This window comes from Aquarana catesbeiana, linkage group LG09 (assembly GCF_042186555.1).
Source record: "Aquarana catesbeiana isolate 2022-GZ linkage group LG09, ASM4218655v1, whole genome shotgun sequence".
Taxonomy (NCBI): Eukaryota; Metazoa; Chordata; class Amphibia; order Anura; family Ranidae; genus Aquarana; species Aquarana catesbeiana.
The window spans coordinates 39,761,965-39,777,852 of record NC_133332.1 but is presented as its reverse complement, the minus strand read 5'-3'; the positions used below and the strand labels follow the sequence as shown (position 1 = coordinate 39,777,852).

The following is a 15,888-nucleotide window of genomic DNA, read 5'->3' as shown; positions in this document are numbered from 1 at the left end:
ACAAAAAAGCACAATTATAAAAACAAGCTGTTATAACTAAAAAACCATAACAGCACAAATAAAAATTTTAGCAGCACAAACCAGCACAAATGAGGCACTAACCAACGAGACCAGTTTTGTGTCATTTGGGTGTTGTAGGGGGGCTGACTGACTTTTGGTGAGCTTTAAAAAATCATTAATAACGCAAAAACGATAAAAGATAGAACGGAAATTTTAGCAGCACAAAAGAGCACAAACGTAGCACTAACCAACGAGACCAGTTTTGTGTCATTTGGACGTTGTAGGGGGGCTAGGTGATGTCATGGTCTGGAAAAAGCAATTGCTAATATCTTAAAAATAAAAGCAGCACAAATGTAGCACTAAAGAAACACACTTGAGTTTTTATTTGTGCTGATTGTAGGGGGCCAGCTTCGCTGGCAGACAGGGGGAACGCTGATCAGACAGATACTCACTCGGTGTAAGTGTTGCTTCTGCTGGGTACACACTACTACTGTAGAATTAGTTTCAACATTTTTCATTGTATGAACGTTCGTTCATTTTTCTAATCATTAGTGGGGACAAATTGACATTTGTTTTTGACCACAAGAAAATTTGAATAAGCAGAATGGAAACATTTCTTGAGTTAAAACAGCGTATGTGTATTTTTATTCGGTAAAGTCCATTCATTCCAAAATTGAATGGGCAGCACTGATGAGCAGGCACTGAAAGGCAGCAGTGACTGGCATCACTAATGGGCACTGATCGGTGTCATTGATGGGCACTTATTGGTGGCACTGGGGGGCACTTATTGCGTGGCACTGGGGGGCTTTACTGTAATTAAGGCACTGATGATCAGTGTCCCTGATTACATGTCCGGGTGTTCTCTGCAGGAGATGCCGCTGATCGGTTGTCCTCACCACACACTCTGTCAGTGTGAGGCAATGAGAGCCGATCATGACACTTTCGTATTTACATGTGACCGGCTATGATTGGACACAGCCGATCACTGTGTTTAAGAGCCACGTCATCGGCTCTTCACAGAGATCGGGGTCACGCCATGTCTTAACAGCACAACGCAGCTGTGTTCGCCGCGCTGCGCCCCCTGCGGTTGCACGGGAGTGGCTGCCCTGGGGTGCCATCATATGACGTCCACCCAGAAGGAGAGTCGCACCGCTCCTCCTTTACTTGACAGTGTGCGGGCGGCAATCGGTTAAGCTACATTAAGCCATTTTCACATTGTTTCAGGATGTCCCCTGAAAGTGCTTAAAGAACGGAGGGTTTAATATCACTATAAACAAAACGTAAAGCTAGTTTTATTTTTTTAACCTCAATATACTTGATTTACTCTGAAGCCCTTCCATTTCATAATTCTTCCCCTGGTGCGCGGTACTTGAACTTGCATTGAAAACAATGGAACTCTGTGGTCTCCTTTGCCTTGAGGGGTTCTGACCCCCCAGCCGTCTCCGTCTGCGATGCAGACATAACACTGGAAACGGAGGACGCAACTGCCTCAGTCCTGACGGCTGCCTCTCTGCGGCCCTGCGAATCAGGCTCCACCGTGTCCCTCCCCCCGTAGATATCATCCCTGCTGAGGGAGGTGAAGAAGGAACCACCAAGCTCACACTACCCGATGCAGGAGCAGCAGGTGCCCATGCCCCCGTGGGCCCCTGGGATGGGGAAGAAGACCCAGCCAGGTCACAATGGGCCAATAACTCCCGGCGCCCGGGGCCCCAACAGCAGATCCTGAAGAAAGCCTGGGGGTGCCTCAACCTCCCGCCAACCTGACGCCCCCCGAAAGTACCCCGTGTGGAACCCCTAAACTAACTGTCCCACCCTGATAACTAGAAACAGACATAAAGTGTGACTTACCAGGCTGCAGCCGTGCTGAACCACGACCAGCCATTCGTCTGGATCCCAGCTGGCTCGCAAGGCAGGGAGCCTCTCTGTAGACCGCCCATCATCATCTTCGCTGGTGACCTCACTGGATTCGGCAGAAGATTCTGCGTCACTGTCCCTTGCTCCCTGCATTCTGGCAACTCTGCTCATCATTGTTTGCCCCAGCTGTATCTCGCAAGGATGATGAGCTTTGGGGTACCTTAGAACCCCCAGCTGCAGAAGGGACATGCTGTCACTTTAAGGGGGCGGATCCCCCAGCTCGAGTCTCCGGCCTTCTGCCACTGACATTACCAGGCCACAGCGCCGCTGCAGGACCAGCAGAGGGCGTCCAAACTCTCCTGCAGCCTGTAGCTAATCTATTTTCTGGTTGAGCTCCTCTCTGCACTGAAGCCACAGAAAGAGCCAACGGCTCTGGATCCCTGCAGTGGCAGCGGGCAGGGGAGTGAAGCAGACCCCCCTCCATGAGATCTCATCCAGCATCCAGGGCAGATGATCTCCTGGCGGGGGAGCAGCTAGGGGCCGTGACACCCCCCACTGCGTGTTCCCGATCGTCTCCCATCGCTGCGCGTCCCCGTCTGAGCGCGGGAGTGGCTGCTCTGGGGTGCCCTCATATGACCTCCACCCAGAACGAGAGCGGCACCACTCCTCCTTCATTTGACGGTGGGCGGGCGGCAAGTGGTTAAGCTACATTAAGCCATTTTCACATTAAGGCCTCATGCACACTGGACATTTTTTGACGTTTTTACAGCAGCTGTTTTTGGCAGTAGACTTTTTTTCTACAGTCATTAAACTCTCTATCATGTTATCCTATGTGTCCATGCACACATAGGCTGTTATCAGCAGTTTTGGGCAGTAACGTTTTTGAGCAGTAAAAAGAAAACCAAAACTAGTGGGTTCTGAGAGATGTTTTTCAGCTGTAAAACACTCTAACGCTGATAAACGTCGATAAACGCTCAAAAACGTTGCTCACCAGCATTTTTTAACATTTTTGATCCATTGAAAAAATATATATATTTAAAAAAAAAAATGCGGAAAAACGCTAATAAACACTAATAAATGCTAAAAAAGTGATATTGCTAAATTGTTGAAAAAAGTTGTACATGTACATCGGCACAATTGCAGGGCTGCGCAAATGGACATAGCTGTACGTCCCCTTTAAATCGCGGGCTAGTGTGCCGCACGAGTGTGCCTGCGGGTCCCATGGACTCGACGTCCACCGGTGTCACGTGATCGTGCCACGGAAAGGCAGAACGGGGAGATGCCTATGTAAACACGGCATTTCCCTGTTCTGCCTAGCAACAAGACAGGGATCTACTGCTTCCAGTGATCGGGAGCAGTGATCTCTGTTATGTTCTAGTGAGCCCATCCCCCCTACAGTTAGAACACAGTGAGGGAACACAGTTAACCCCTTGATCGCCTCCTTCCCTGCCAGTGTCATTTACACAGTAATAAGTGCATTTTTATAGCACTGATCGCTGTATAAATGTCAATGGTCCCAAAATAGTGTCAAAAGTGTCCGATGTGTCCGCCGCAATGTCTCAGTCACGATTACATTCGCAGATTACTAATAAAAATAATAATAAAAATGCTATAAATCTATCCTCTATTTTGTAGAGGCTATAAATTTTGCGCAAACCAAACAATATACTTTCATTGCGATTTTTTTCACCAAAAATATGTAGAAGAATACATATTGGCCTAAACTGATGAAGAAATTTGTTTTTTTATATATTTTTGGGGGATATTTATTATAGCAAAAAGTAAAAAATATTGCTTTTTTTTCAAAATTGACGCTATTTCTTTGTTTATAGCGCAAAAAAATAAAAACCCCAGAGGTGATCAAATACCACCAAAAGAAAACTCTATTTGTGGTAAAAAAAGAAGGTCAGTTTTGTTTGGGTGCAACGTCGCACGACCGCGCAATTGTCAGTTAAAGGTGACGCAGTGCCGAAACGCAAAAAATGCTCTGGTCAGGAAGGAGGTAAAATCTTCCGGGGCTGAAGTGGTTAATCAAAACGTAAAGCTAGTTTTATTTTTTAACCTCAATATACTTGATTTACTCTGAAGCTCTTCCATTTCATAATTCTTCCCCTCGGTGGTGCGCGGTATATGAACTTGCATTGGAGACAATGGAACTCATAAGCCAGAGTGGAAATGCTGGAAAAGTTACAATTACTGTCCATGTTCTGCCTGGTTTATCAGATCACTCCTGAGTGCTGTCCTTTGTCTGGGCTTGACAAACATTCACATATTTAATGCTGGAAAATTTGTTTGTAAAATATTTGCCTTTTTTTTTAATAATAATCCAGCCTGGCCGGCCCAGACCAGATATCAGGCCGTATCCTGAGCAAATAACCAATCACAGTGTGCCAGCAGGAAGTTGGGGATTTCCACTGTCCTACCATTTATTTGCACTGCTTCTGGTCTCTTTTCTTCAGAGGAGGAGAAAGCAGAGACAGGTAAGGATATATGCTGGCTCGTCTCTCTCAGGCTATCAAGGTGTTGTGGACTGATAGGAAGCACAGGCCTTGCTGGAACTTGTAGTTCAACAACAGCAGGACATTGTCTTGTGTTGCACAGAGAATATTAGTTCTACAGCAGATTACAAAGTTGTACTCAATTCTGCATTAGGTAATCATTTGCTGGAAAGCTTTGGTTCTCTAAAATGTTCTAAATTGGGGTGAATGTATAGACCTGTACCTAGACAGGAATCATGTTGTGCTGCTATAATTATGCGCGACCCTGCAAAATATATACAAGGGTCCTTCACACTTTTTTTTAACTATTAAATATAAAAAAGTGTGGAAACTTTTTTAAAGACCCTATATATATATATATATATATATATATATATATATATATATATATATACACACACACACAGTATATGTAAAATAATAATATAACATATATAGTACATAAAATAAATAACATAATACAAGTGTGCAATAATGTATAATAGAAAGTAATATATACGATGAATAACAATATATAAATACAATTATATCAAATGGTGAAATGATAAAATATGATGTATAATATAAAAGAACAAAGAAAAGTGAAGGCAGTAAAAGACAGAGCAGTGCATCGAGCCTACCCTTTTTTTTTTTGGGGGGGGGTGGGGAATATATATATATATATATATATATATATATATATATATATATATATATATATATATATATACATACACACACATACAGTACACATACAGTATATATAGATAGTTAGATCGATATATAGCTATATAGTTATATTATATATATATATATATATATATATATATATATATATATATATATATATATATATATATATACATACATTTTTTATTAGCTGTTAGATTTTGTTTATACTCTATATTTTCAAGTTGCTAAAGAGGACAGAGTTATTATTACTTCTATTATAATTGTATTATTATTTTATGCATTATTATTAGTGTTATTATTTTATATTGTATTATTATTATTATTATTATTATTATTATTATTATTTTTCAGCAGCTCTTAGTTGTTTCTTTATTGTTTAGAGTAGTAGTTGTCACAACCAGCCATTTCCTGAATGTAGATGTGAATGTTGTGCAATTATTTTAATTTCCTTCATATATTTTGCTGTTTGAAAAAAGGTATATACTGTAGCATTAAAAATCCCAGCATGCTTTGTTGAAGGCGATGAGTGACAAGTGTCTCTGATTTCTGACACTTGTCTCTTTAAAAACTGGTTGTATATAATGCATTTTCTGGAAGGTTCCATTCACTTGATAGCTATTTATATTACATATTAGCCTCTACAGCCCAGTGCTGCAGATTGTTCTAGCATTCTGATATCCACATAGACTGCATTCTGATATCCACAGACAGGTGACTGGATCAGGAGATGGTCACACATGTGTAGGGGAACCCCGGGTTTGCTCTGGGGATGGTGGCCTCCCTTTTACTGCTCCTGAGCACTATAAACTATCTATATAACCCAATCTATAAAATATCAAATAAGCTTTAACATGTTACTGTAAATTAGGAAGCTACGTGTTTACGTTTTTAAACAGCGTTCTTTAAAAGAAAAATTCTGGCCAATGTAATGTAAACAATTAAAGTGGTTGTAAACATTCAATTTTTTTGTTAAATAAAATAACAAACATGTCTATACTTACTTTGCTCTGTGCACACGTTTTGCACAGAGCAGACCCGCTTCTCTTCTTCTGGGGTTCCCCGCCGGTGCTCCAGGCCCCTTGCTGCACGCTGAATCCTCCTCCGCTCCCCACCCAAGTGCATGAGGGGAGGGGGGTGGGTTGTCCCGGGGGGGTCTGTACAGATGGAGGGAGGTGGTTTGTCCCGAGGGGGTCTGTACAGATGCAGGGAGGTGGTTTGTCCCGGGGGGCCTGTACAGATGGAGGGACATTTGATGTCCCGGGGGGGGGGTCTGTACAGATGGAGGGGGGTGGGTTGTCCAGGGAGGGTCTGTACAGATGGAGGGAGGTAGTTTGTCCCGGGGGGGCCTGTACAGATGGAGGGACATTTGATGTCCCGGGGGGGGGTCTGTACAGATGGAGGCGGGTGGGTTGTCCCAGGGGGGTCTGTACAGATGGTGGGAGGTGGGTTGTCCCGAGGGGGGTCTGTACAGATGGAGGGGGTGGGTTGTCCTGGGGGGTTTGTACTGATGGGGGGAGGTGGGTTGTCCTGGGGGGGTCTGTACTGATGGAGGAGGGGGGTGGTTTATCCTGAGGGGGGTCTGTACTGATGGAGGGGGGTCTGCACTTAGGGGGGTATATACTGATAGAGGAGGGTCTGCACTGAGGGAGGGGGGTCTGCACTGAGGGAGGGGGTCTGCACTGTGGGAGGGGGTCTGCACTGTGGGAGGGGTGTCTATACTATGGGAGTGGGGTCTATACTGCGGGAGGAGGGTCTGTAATGAGGGAGGATTATAGTGGGTGGGGGGTAACACCAGGTTTTTCCACACCGGGTGACACCAACCCTAGTGAGGCCACTGGTAACTGGGGACACCTGGTGTAAGTAGGGACTCTACTGGGGACACCTGGTGTAAGGAGGGACTATGCTGGGGACACCTGGTATAAGGAGGGACTCTGCTGGGAATGCCTGATGTAAGGAGGGACACCTGATGGCATCTGGTGGCAGGCAACGTGGCAAGTGACACGCTCAGGGCTTCCACTGATTGTGCATTATAGTTAGTTTTACATAGACAGACTAGCGTTCTGCCACTCTCAAAATGATCACTGGGTTTCTGGTGGACATTGGGTCCACTGGACCCACTGATTGGCTCCCGCTGTCTCCAATCACAGTGGGAGCGAGGCTCCGGCGGCACACGTGCACACGTACCGAAGGAAGCAATCACTTACAGGTATGTGATTTTGCGCTAAAGGGCCGCCCTGCTGCAGTAAATGTACGTGGGACGGTCCTTAAGTGGTTAAAAAGAAAAAAAATTTCAGGTATGTTAAATGAATGGGAATATATACCACACCTCCCAACTTTTTGAGATGGTAACGAAGGAAACCTATTAGCAAAAGTATATGGACATAGGACACACCCCCTGTCATACCCCCTTATAGGAGGATTATACAAAAAAATGATTAGTTAAGCCCACAAGTGTTTTTTTACCACTACTGTTCCTTTATACTGACTTTTTAAATTTATAAATGCAGAAATTTAGAAATTGGATGAAAGGTTTAGCACTGGGACACACTTTTTGAGAGAGAAATAGTGCATTTTATATACTGTACATCTATAAAGATCAGACTAAAATGAGGGAAAAATGAGGAGGAATGAGGGATAGAGGGACTTTTTTTCCAAATCAGGGACAGTCCTGCAAAATCAGGGACAGTTGGGAGCTATGCTATTCATATAATGGTGTTTGTTTTCAAATTTGCCTGCAAAAAGTGGAAATGCACTTTAAGTTTTTGTCATATATAGCTTTTTGCATTTTACATTGGCATACACTATATTACCAAAAGTATTGGGACTCCTGCTTTTACACACACATAACATCCCAGTCTTAGTCCGTAGGGTTCAATATTGAGTTGGCCCACCCTTTGCAGCTATAACAGCTTCAACTCTTCTGGGAAGGCTGTCCACAAGGTTTAGGAGTGTGTCTATGGGAATGTTTGACCATTCTTCCAGAAGCGCATTTGTGAGGTCAGGCACTGATGTGGATGAGAAGGCCTGGCTCGCAGTCTCCGCTCTAATTAATTCCTAAGGTGTTCTATCGGGTTAAGGTCAGGACTCTGTGCAGGCCAGTCAAGTTCCTCCACCCCAAACTGGTCAGAGACTGCGGACATGCTACAGGAGATGGTCAGAGACTGCGGACATGCTACAGGAGATGGTCAGAGACTGCAGACATGCTACAGGAGATGGTCAGAGACTGCAGACATGCTACAGGAGATGGTCAGAGACTGCGGACATGCTACAGGAGATGGTCAGAGACTGCGGACATGCTCTACAGGAGATGGTCAGAGACTGCGGACATGCTACAGGAGATGGTCAGAGACTGCGGACATGCTACAGGAGATGGTCAGAGACTGCGGACATGCTACAGGAGATGGTCAGAGACTGCAGACATGCTACAGGAGATGGTCAGAGACTGCAGACATGCTACAGGAGATGGTCAGAGACTGCAGACATGGTACAGGAGATGGGCACAGACTGCGGACATGCTACAGGATATGGGCACAGACTGCGGCGGACATGGCACAGAAGATGGGCACAGACTGCGGCGGACATGGCACAGGAGATGGGCACAGACTGTGGCGGACATGGCACAGGAGATGGGCACAGACTGCGGCGGACATGGCACAGGAGATGGTCACAGGCTGCGGGAGACATGGCACAGGAGATGGTCACAGACTGCGGCGGACATGGCACAGGAGATGGGCACAGACTGTGGCGGACATGGCACAGGAGATGGGCACAGACTGCGGCGGACATGGCACAGGAGATGGGCACAGACTGCGGCGGACATGGCACAGGAGATGGGCAAAGACTGCGGTGGACATGGCACAGGAGATGGGCACAGACTGCGGACAATAATGCAGAGTTGTGGTGTGATGAAGGCACATAGAAGACAATTTATGATATGGACTTGTGTCACAGCGCCCCCCCTCCCCCTCTGTACTCACATGCTGCTCTGCCGGTGGCAGTCTGTAATGAGCAGGGCGATCTGCCTGCTCACCATCTCCCCCCGATCTCCATTCCAGCCGCCAGTTGTCGATACTTGGCATGACTATCACATTCTTTCCATCGTATCTCTCCTGAGGTCAGCAGTGAATTCTCCCGGGACAGCGCTCCGTGCGTAAAGCTGTTATTAGTGTGTGTGTATATTCCGGTCATGTGACTCTCGGCCGCGCCTCCCTCCTCTCACGTCTCTCCTGATGTCAGCCCTGCCCGCCTCTCTTCTGACCTGATAGCTCCAGTCAGTGGGCGGAGCTGACATCAGGAGAGACTGAGAGGAGGGAGGCGCGGCCGAGAGTCACATGAGTGGAATATACACACGCTAATAACAGCTTTACGCACGGAGCGCTCTCCCGGGAGGGGGCGGGGCCAGAAATTGATTATTCGGGTCGCATGCATCGATGCCGCATCGGGGACACCCGAATCGCGATGCATCGATGCTGCGATTAATTTCAGCAGCCCTAGTTCTGACCCCCCAGCTGTCTCCGTCTGCAATGCAGACGTAACACTGGAAACGGAGGACGCAACTGCCTCAGTCCCGATGGCTGCCTTTCTGCGGCCCTGCGAATCAGGCTCCACCGTGTCCCTACCCCCCGTAGATATCATCCCTGCTGAGGGAGGTGAAGAAGGAACCACCAAGCTCACACTACCCGATGCAGGAGCAGCAGGGGCCCATGCCCCCACGGGCCCCTGGGATGGGGAAGAAGACCCAGCCAGGTCACAACGGGCCAATAACTCCCGAATACCTGCAAAAAATGCAGCCAAAACCGGCACGGCGCCCCAACAGCAGATCCTGAAGAAAGCCTGGGGGTGCTTCAACCTCCCGCCAACCTGACGCCCCCCAAAAGAACCCCATGTGGAACCCCTAAACTAACTGTCCCACCCTGACAACTAGAAACAGACATAAAGTGTGACTTACCAGGCTGCAGCCGCGCTGAACCACGACCAGCTGTTCGTCTGGATCCCAGCTAGCTCCGCAAGGCAGGGCGCCTCTCTGTAGACCGCCCATCATCATCTTCGCTGGTGACCTCACTGGATTCGGCAGAAGATTCTGCGTCACTGTCCCTTGCTCCCTGCATTCTTTCGACTCTGGCTCAGGGCTCCCGGAAGCATCATTGTCTGCCCCAGCTGTATCTCGCAAGGATGATAAGCTTTGGGGGACCTTAGAACCCCCAGCTGCAGCAGGGACATGCTGTCACTTTAAGGGGGCGGATCCCCCAGCTCGAGTCTCTGGCCTTCTACCACTGACATTACCAGGCCGCAGCGGTGCTGGAGGGCGTCCGAACCCTCCTGCAGCCCATAGCTGATCTATTTTCTGGCTGAGCTCCTCTATGCACTGAAGCCTCAGAAAGAGCCGACGGCTCCGGATCCCTGCGGTGGCAGCGGGCAGGGGAGTGAAGCGGACCCCCCTCCATGAGATCTCCTCCAGAATCCAGGGCAGATGATCTCCTGGCGGGAGCAGCTGAGGGGCTGTGACACCCCCACTGCGCGTTCCCGATCATCTCCCATGCTGAGCCGCCCCCACTGTTCGGCACCTCAGCAGGGGGGGGGCACAAGCTCCAGTACCTGAAGAGAGGGGGCGAGGGAGTAAGAGCAGGATGCCCCCTCGAGTCCCGCTGGCAGAGAGGATTCCTCCGCTGGGACTGGGAGTACGAAGCCCCGCAGCAGGCCTTGGATGGTCCCTTTGACATGGGCCCCTACCTTGACGCTGGACCCGGTGTTAATTTTGACGTAAAATTTCGATTTAGTTTTAGTCAAAGTCAGCGTCCCTTTACCACGTGATCAGCTGTCAGCCAATGACAGCTGATCAAAGAATGTAAACACAAGATGGTTATCGGCTTTTCTTTCCTCATGCTGTCCATGAGGAGAGAAGAAGAAAGCTGATAACCAGCTTCTGTTATCGGTCCCAACAATGCCCACCAATGCTGCCTATCAGTGCCCATCAGTGCTGCTATCCAGTGCCACCTATCACTGCCCATCAGTACTGCCAATCAGTGCCCATCAGTGCCTCCTCATCAGTGTCACTTATCAGTGCCCATCAGTGCCGCATATCAGTGCATCCTCATCAATGCCGCCTATTAGTGCCACCTCCGAGAGCCCATCAGTTCCACCTATCCATGCCCATCAGTGCCACCTATCAGTGCCGCCTCATCAGTTCCCATCAGTGCAGCAAATAACAAAAACAGAGGTGATTAAATACCACCATGCACCATGACTGTGTAATTGTCATTCAAAAAATGACAGCGCTGAAAGCTGAAAATTGGCCTGGGCAGGAAGGGAGTAAAAGGGCCCGGTAGGCAAGTGGTTACATTTCTTGTAATATACTGTGTTGCTTATTATGTTTTTAAGGTAATGTTGGTGACAGCTTTATAGGAGAGGCAGAGAATGTTCTTGCAGGATACAGGAAAGTGGCAGATTTAGGCATGGTTGTCTACATGCAGTAAACAAGCACATAATATGTAATCTACAAAAGAAAGTAACCTGCAGCCATTACCTTCAGAGATATTCTTCCAATAATAAGTTATTGCACAATAAATGTAGATCCTCCCTGATAACACACACACATTTCTTGTTTTCTATTAGCAGTTCTAGAAGTTTCTTGTGTGTATTCACTTTATTCCATATCCTATGTAGGTGTAACAAAGTCCAGCTGGATATTTTTTTTTTTTTGAAAATCTTTTTTATTGTATTTTTAGACAAACAAACAAAGAAAAATAAAGATAACAAAATCTTACACAAAAATTAACAACAGTGCTCAACAGTTATTCGTATGTTGAATAAATTTCAAGTCGTTTATGGTTTCATGTACGTTTTTAGTCGGAGTGCAGCAAGGCATCTAGGTTTATTGGTGTCTCTTTCCCCTTTTTTAAAGTATGTTATATCATTGTCATGTATAGTATCCTCCCCTCTCCCTCCTAGGCACAACTGGATATGTTTTCTAGTATGATTATCTGTTTACCTTATTTATTATTCCCTATCTTCAGCCTTCAAGCCGTAGTTGGTTCAGCAAGCCAAGCGCGCCAAATTTTGTCATATTTCTGGGGGCACCCTCTATTTATATATGTGTCTTTGTATAATGGAAGACTCTCATTGACGAGACGCCTCCATTGGGCCAAGGAAGGTACCGTAGGTTTTTTCCAGTGCATAGCAATGTTTTTCCGGGCATAAAAGAGCAGCAGCCCAATTAAGGTTCTTTTTGCCACTGTTGGCACCAATGTCCCCACCAGGCCCAGAAGACACACCTCCATCGTCGCCGGCGTCGTGACCGAGGTCACCAGATTAATCGTATCTAGCACCTCGGTCCAATACCGCCGAACGATAGGGCAGGTCCAAAAAATATGTGTAAAGTCTCCCGGTGAGGCGTGACACCTCCAGCACTCCGCCGAGTGTTCAGGTTTCATTTTATGAAGTCTATATGGTGTAAAGTATGCTCTATGCACTATTTTAAATTGCACTAGTCTGTCTCTTAATGAAACCAGGGAGCTAAAGGGGAAATCCCACACATCATCCCAGTCATCGTTGTCCAGTGTTGGAATGTCCCTTTGCCAGCGGGACCACAGTTTGTCCATGGGTTGGAGAGACACAAATATCAGGTGTTCATAAAGATGAGAGGTTGGTTTTTCGGCGCATCTAGTGCGGAGTGTCTTTTCCAACCCGGACTGGACAACCACGCAGGAGGACCGCGGGTATTGTGCGGTAAAAGCATGAGAAAGTTGCAGGTAGCGGAATATGTAATAATTTGGTATATTATACAGCTGTGAAAGTTGGGACAGAGGGATCAACGTGTTGTTTGAAATTATCTGAGATATTAGTTTGACACCGTATTTGGTCCAAGCATATGGGTTAAGCATTTTATAAAAGTGGGGAATATTCGGGTTTAGCCAAATTGGAGCGTTGGGTGAGACTTCATTTTGCCCGTATTTTTCTATCGCCAGTCCTGTCCTCCATGCACGTATAGTGGTGCGCATAGAGGGCGTCAAGGAATATGGGGCCCTTGGTCCTCTGTAGACCAGAAATTTAAGTGCTTCCAATGACCCCATAACCGCCGCCTCTAGAGCCATAGCTGAATTAGATTTGTCTGGATCCAACCACCATGTCACCGTTACCAACTGTGCAGCGAGGTAATACTTAGGGCAGTCTGGGAATGCCATACCCCCCTGTGTTGTCGGTCTCATCAAGGTACTCATTTTATACCTTGGCGATGAGGGGCCCCACAGGAAGGAGGAGAAGATCTGGTTGAGCTTATTAAAGAAAGATTTGGGAATCCATTGCGGGGAGTGCCTAAAAAGATAAGTGAGCTTTGGGATAACCAGCTGGATATTTACTACCTCCATCTCTTCCTCTTCCTCGTCATTCCACTCCGAGCTCTCGACTGTCAACCAGAGATAGACATATCGGTGTTAGAGGTGAGATGATAATTGTATGCTCTAGATTGTTTGATCTAATGTGATGGCAGATGGAGGGGAACACTGATCAGACAGGCAATAAAAACCTGTTTTGATCAATAAAGTTCTCCCTCGGTGTAAGTATTGCTTACTGTGCTCGCCTGTGCTGCTCTGTTCCCCTTCTCCTTCAACACTGATAAAGACTTGAGGAGGAACTATATGAGCTGATTTTACTGCAAAATGTAATATATTGCAGCTTACCAATTTGGTTGATGCATTAGTGTTTTTTTTGGCTTTTTTTCCTTTATTTTTACCTGGTCATCCAGCCAGTAACACACCTCCTGTCCTAAGGAGTCTCTGGATAGAAGAACAATGGAGACACCTTTGGAAGCAGCATTGTCAGTCTGGAGAGAAGGTCTTTTTTTTCTTTTGGGATAAAGGCTTTACATAAATTAATAAAAGCTGATCTTTGTAAGCAACCCTGTCAGTGTTATAGCGTAACTAAAGGTAAAATTACAAAGCTTCCAAACAGGACAGTGTTAACTTTTGATTTAGTTTTAGCCATATTTTAGTCATCTGAATTGTTTTCGTTTTAGTCATATTTTAGTCAACTAAAATCTCCAGTACATTTAAGTCGACTAAAATCAAATGGGTTTACTTAATTGTAATGCATTATTTAATAATTTCTCTAGAATTGCCAAACTCATTATATACTCCTGGAGTAAAAATGTAATAACATGTTATTATTGATGGTATTAGGGTGGTATCACAGACAGGTTTAGCCGTTGTGATAGATAACGTTTTAATAAATAAAACCAAGTTTCATAAACAAAGAAAAATTTTGTTTTTTTGACAAATGGAAGTTCAACTTAAAAGTATAACAAAAAACTGTGAACTCTATTGGCTGTAACACCATTGCACATAATACCTGAATAAATTACCAACATTAAATATTAAGAAAAAATAAATAAATGAGAAAAGCTTTTTCTTATTTTTTTCTCTTTCAGTAGCTTAGTAGATGCTCCCTACATATTCTTATGTGGTAGTGCAGTGTTACTTTTGATGTAAAATTTTGAGTTAGTGTTATAGGGCGTACACACGGTCGGACTTTGTTCAGACATTCCGACAACAAAATCCTAGGATTTTTTCCGATGGATGTTGGCTCAAACTTGTCTTGCATGCACATGGTCACACAAAGTTGTCGGAAAATCCGATCGTTCTAAACGCCGTGACGTAAAACATGTACGTCGGGACTATAAACGGGGCAGTGGCCAATAGCTTTCATCTCTTTATTTATTCTGAGCATGCGTGGCACTTTGTCCGTCGGATTTGTGTACACACGATCGGAATTTCCGACAACGGATTTTGTTGTCGGAAAATTTTATCTCCTGCTCTCCAACTTTGTGTGTCGGAAAATCCGATGGAAAATGTCCAATGGAGCCCACACACGGTCGGAATTTCCGACAAAACGCTCCGATCGGACATTTTCCATCGGAAAATCCGACCGTGTGTACGGGCCATTAGGCTCGGTTTACACCAGGAAAAACAAACTGCTTTCTGAAAGGGGACATTCCTTCCTTATCAGAAATAACCAGGAGGAGGTCCTAAGTTAATTTCTTGGAACTTTAATATCTTCTTTTGTACATATTTTTTTATTCATTATGGTCAAGACTAAACACATTTTTAAAATAGTCTTACTTTTCTATTAGCCAAGTAAATATAAAATATTAGAGTTGGACTAAAGGAAAATTCAAAAACGACATACAGTATCTCACAAAAGTGAGTACACCCCTCCCATTTTTGTAAATATTGTTTTATATCTTTTTATGTGGCAACACTGAAGAAATGACACTTTGCTACAATGTAAAGTAGTGAGTGTACAGCTTGTATAACAGTGTAAATTTGTTGTCCCCTCAAAATAACTCAACACAGTCTTTAATGTCTAAACAGCTTGCAACAAAAGTGAGTACACCCCTAAGTGAAAATGTCCAAATTGGGCCCAAAGTGTCAATATTTTGTGTGGCCACCATTATTTTCTAGCACTGCCTTAACCCTCTTGGGCATGGAGTTCTTCCACTCCTCCATGACGACATCACAGAGCTGGTGGATGTTAGAGACCTTGCGCTCCTCCACCTTTCGTTTGAGAAGGCCCCAAAAATGCTCAATAGGGTTTAGGTCTGGAGACATGCTTGGCCAGTCCATCACCTTTACCCTCAGCTTCTTTAGCAAGGCAGTGGTCGCCTTGGAGGTGTGTTTGGGGTCGTTAACATGTTGGAATACTGCCCTGCGGCCCAGTCTCCGAAGGGAGGGGATCATGCTCTGCTTCAGTATGTCACAGTACATGTTGGCATTTATGGTTCCCTCAATGAACTGTAGCTCCCCAGTGCCGGTAGCACTCATGCGTCCCCAAACCATGATACTCCCACTACCAAAACACAGAGCAGCTTGAC

The 15,888-nt window shown here is 45.6% G+C and overlaps 1 protein-coding gene across 4 annotated transcripts in view; it reads left to right on the top strand.

Moving 5' to 3' along the window:
- Positions 1–4,176: 4,176 nt before the first annotated feature.
- The window catches only part of LOC141107530 (uncharacterized), an 87,333-nt gene continuing 75,621 nt past the window's right edge, over positions 4,177–15,888 (top strand). For 2 of the 4 annotated variants that reach the window (XM_073598326.1, XM_073598325.1), the window contains exon 1: positions 4,180–4,334. The gene's annotated coding sequence lies outside the window, so the exon portion shown is untranslated. Of the gene's footprint in view, positions 4,335–15,888 lie in introns of all 4 variants that reach the window. The other 2 variants (XM_073598329.1, XM_073598328.1) reach the window with 2 other exon arrangements.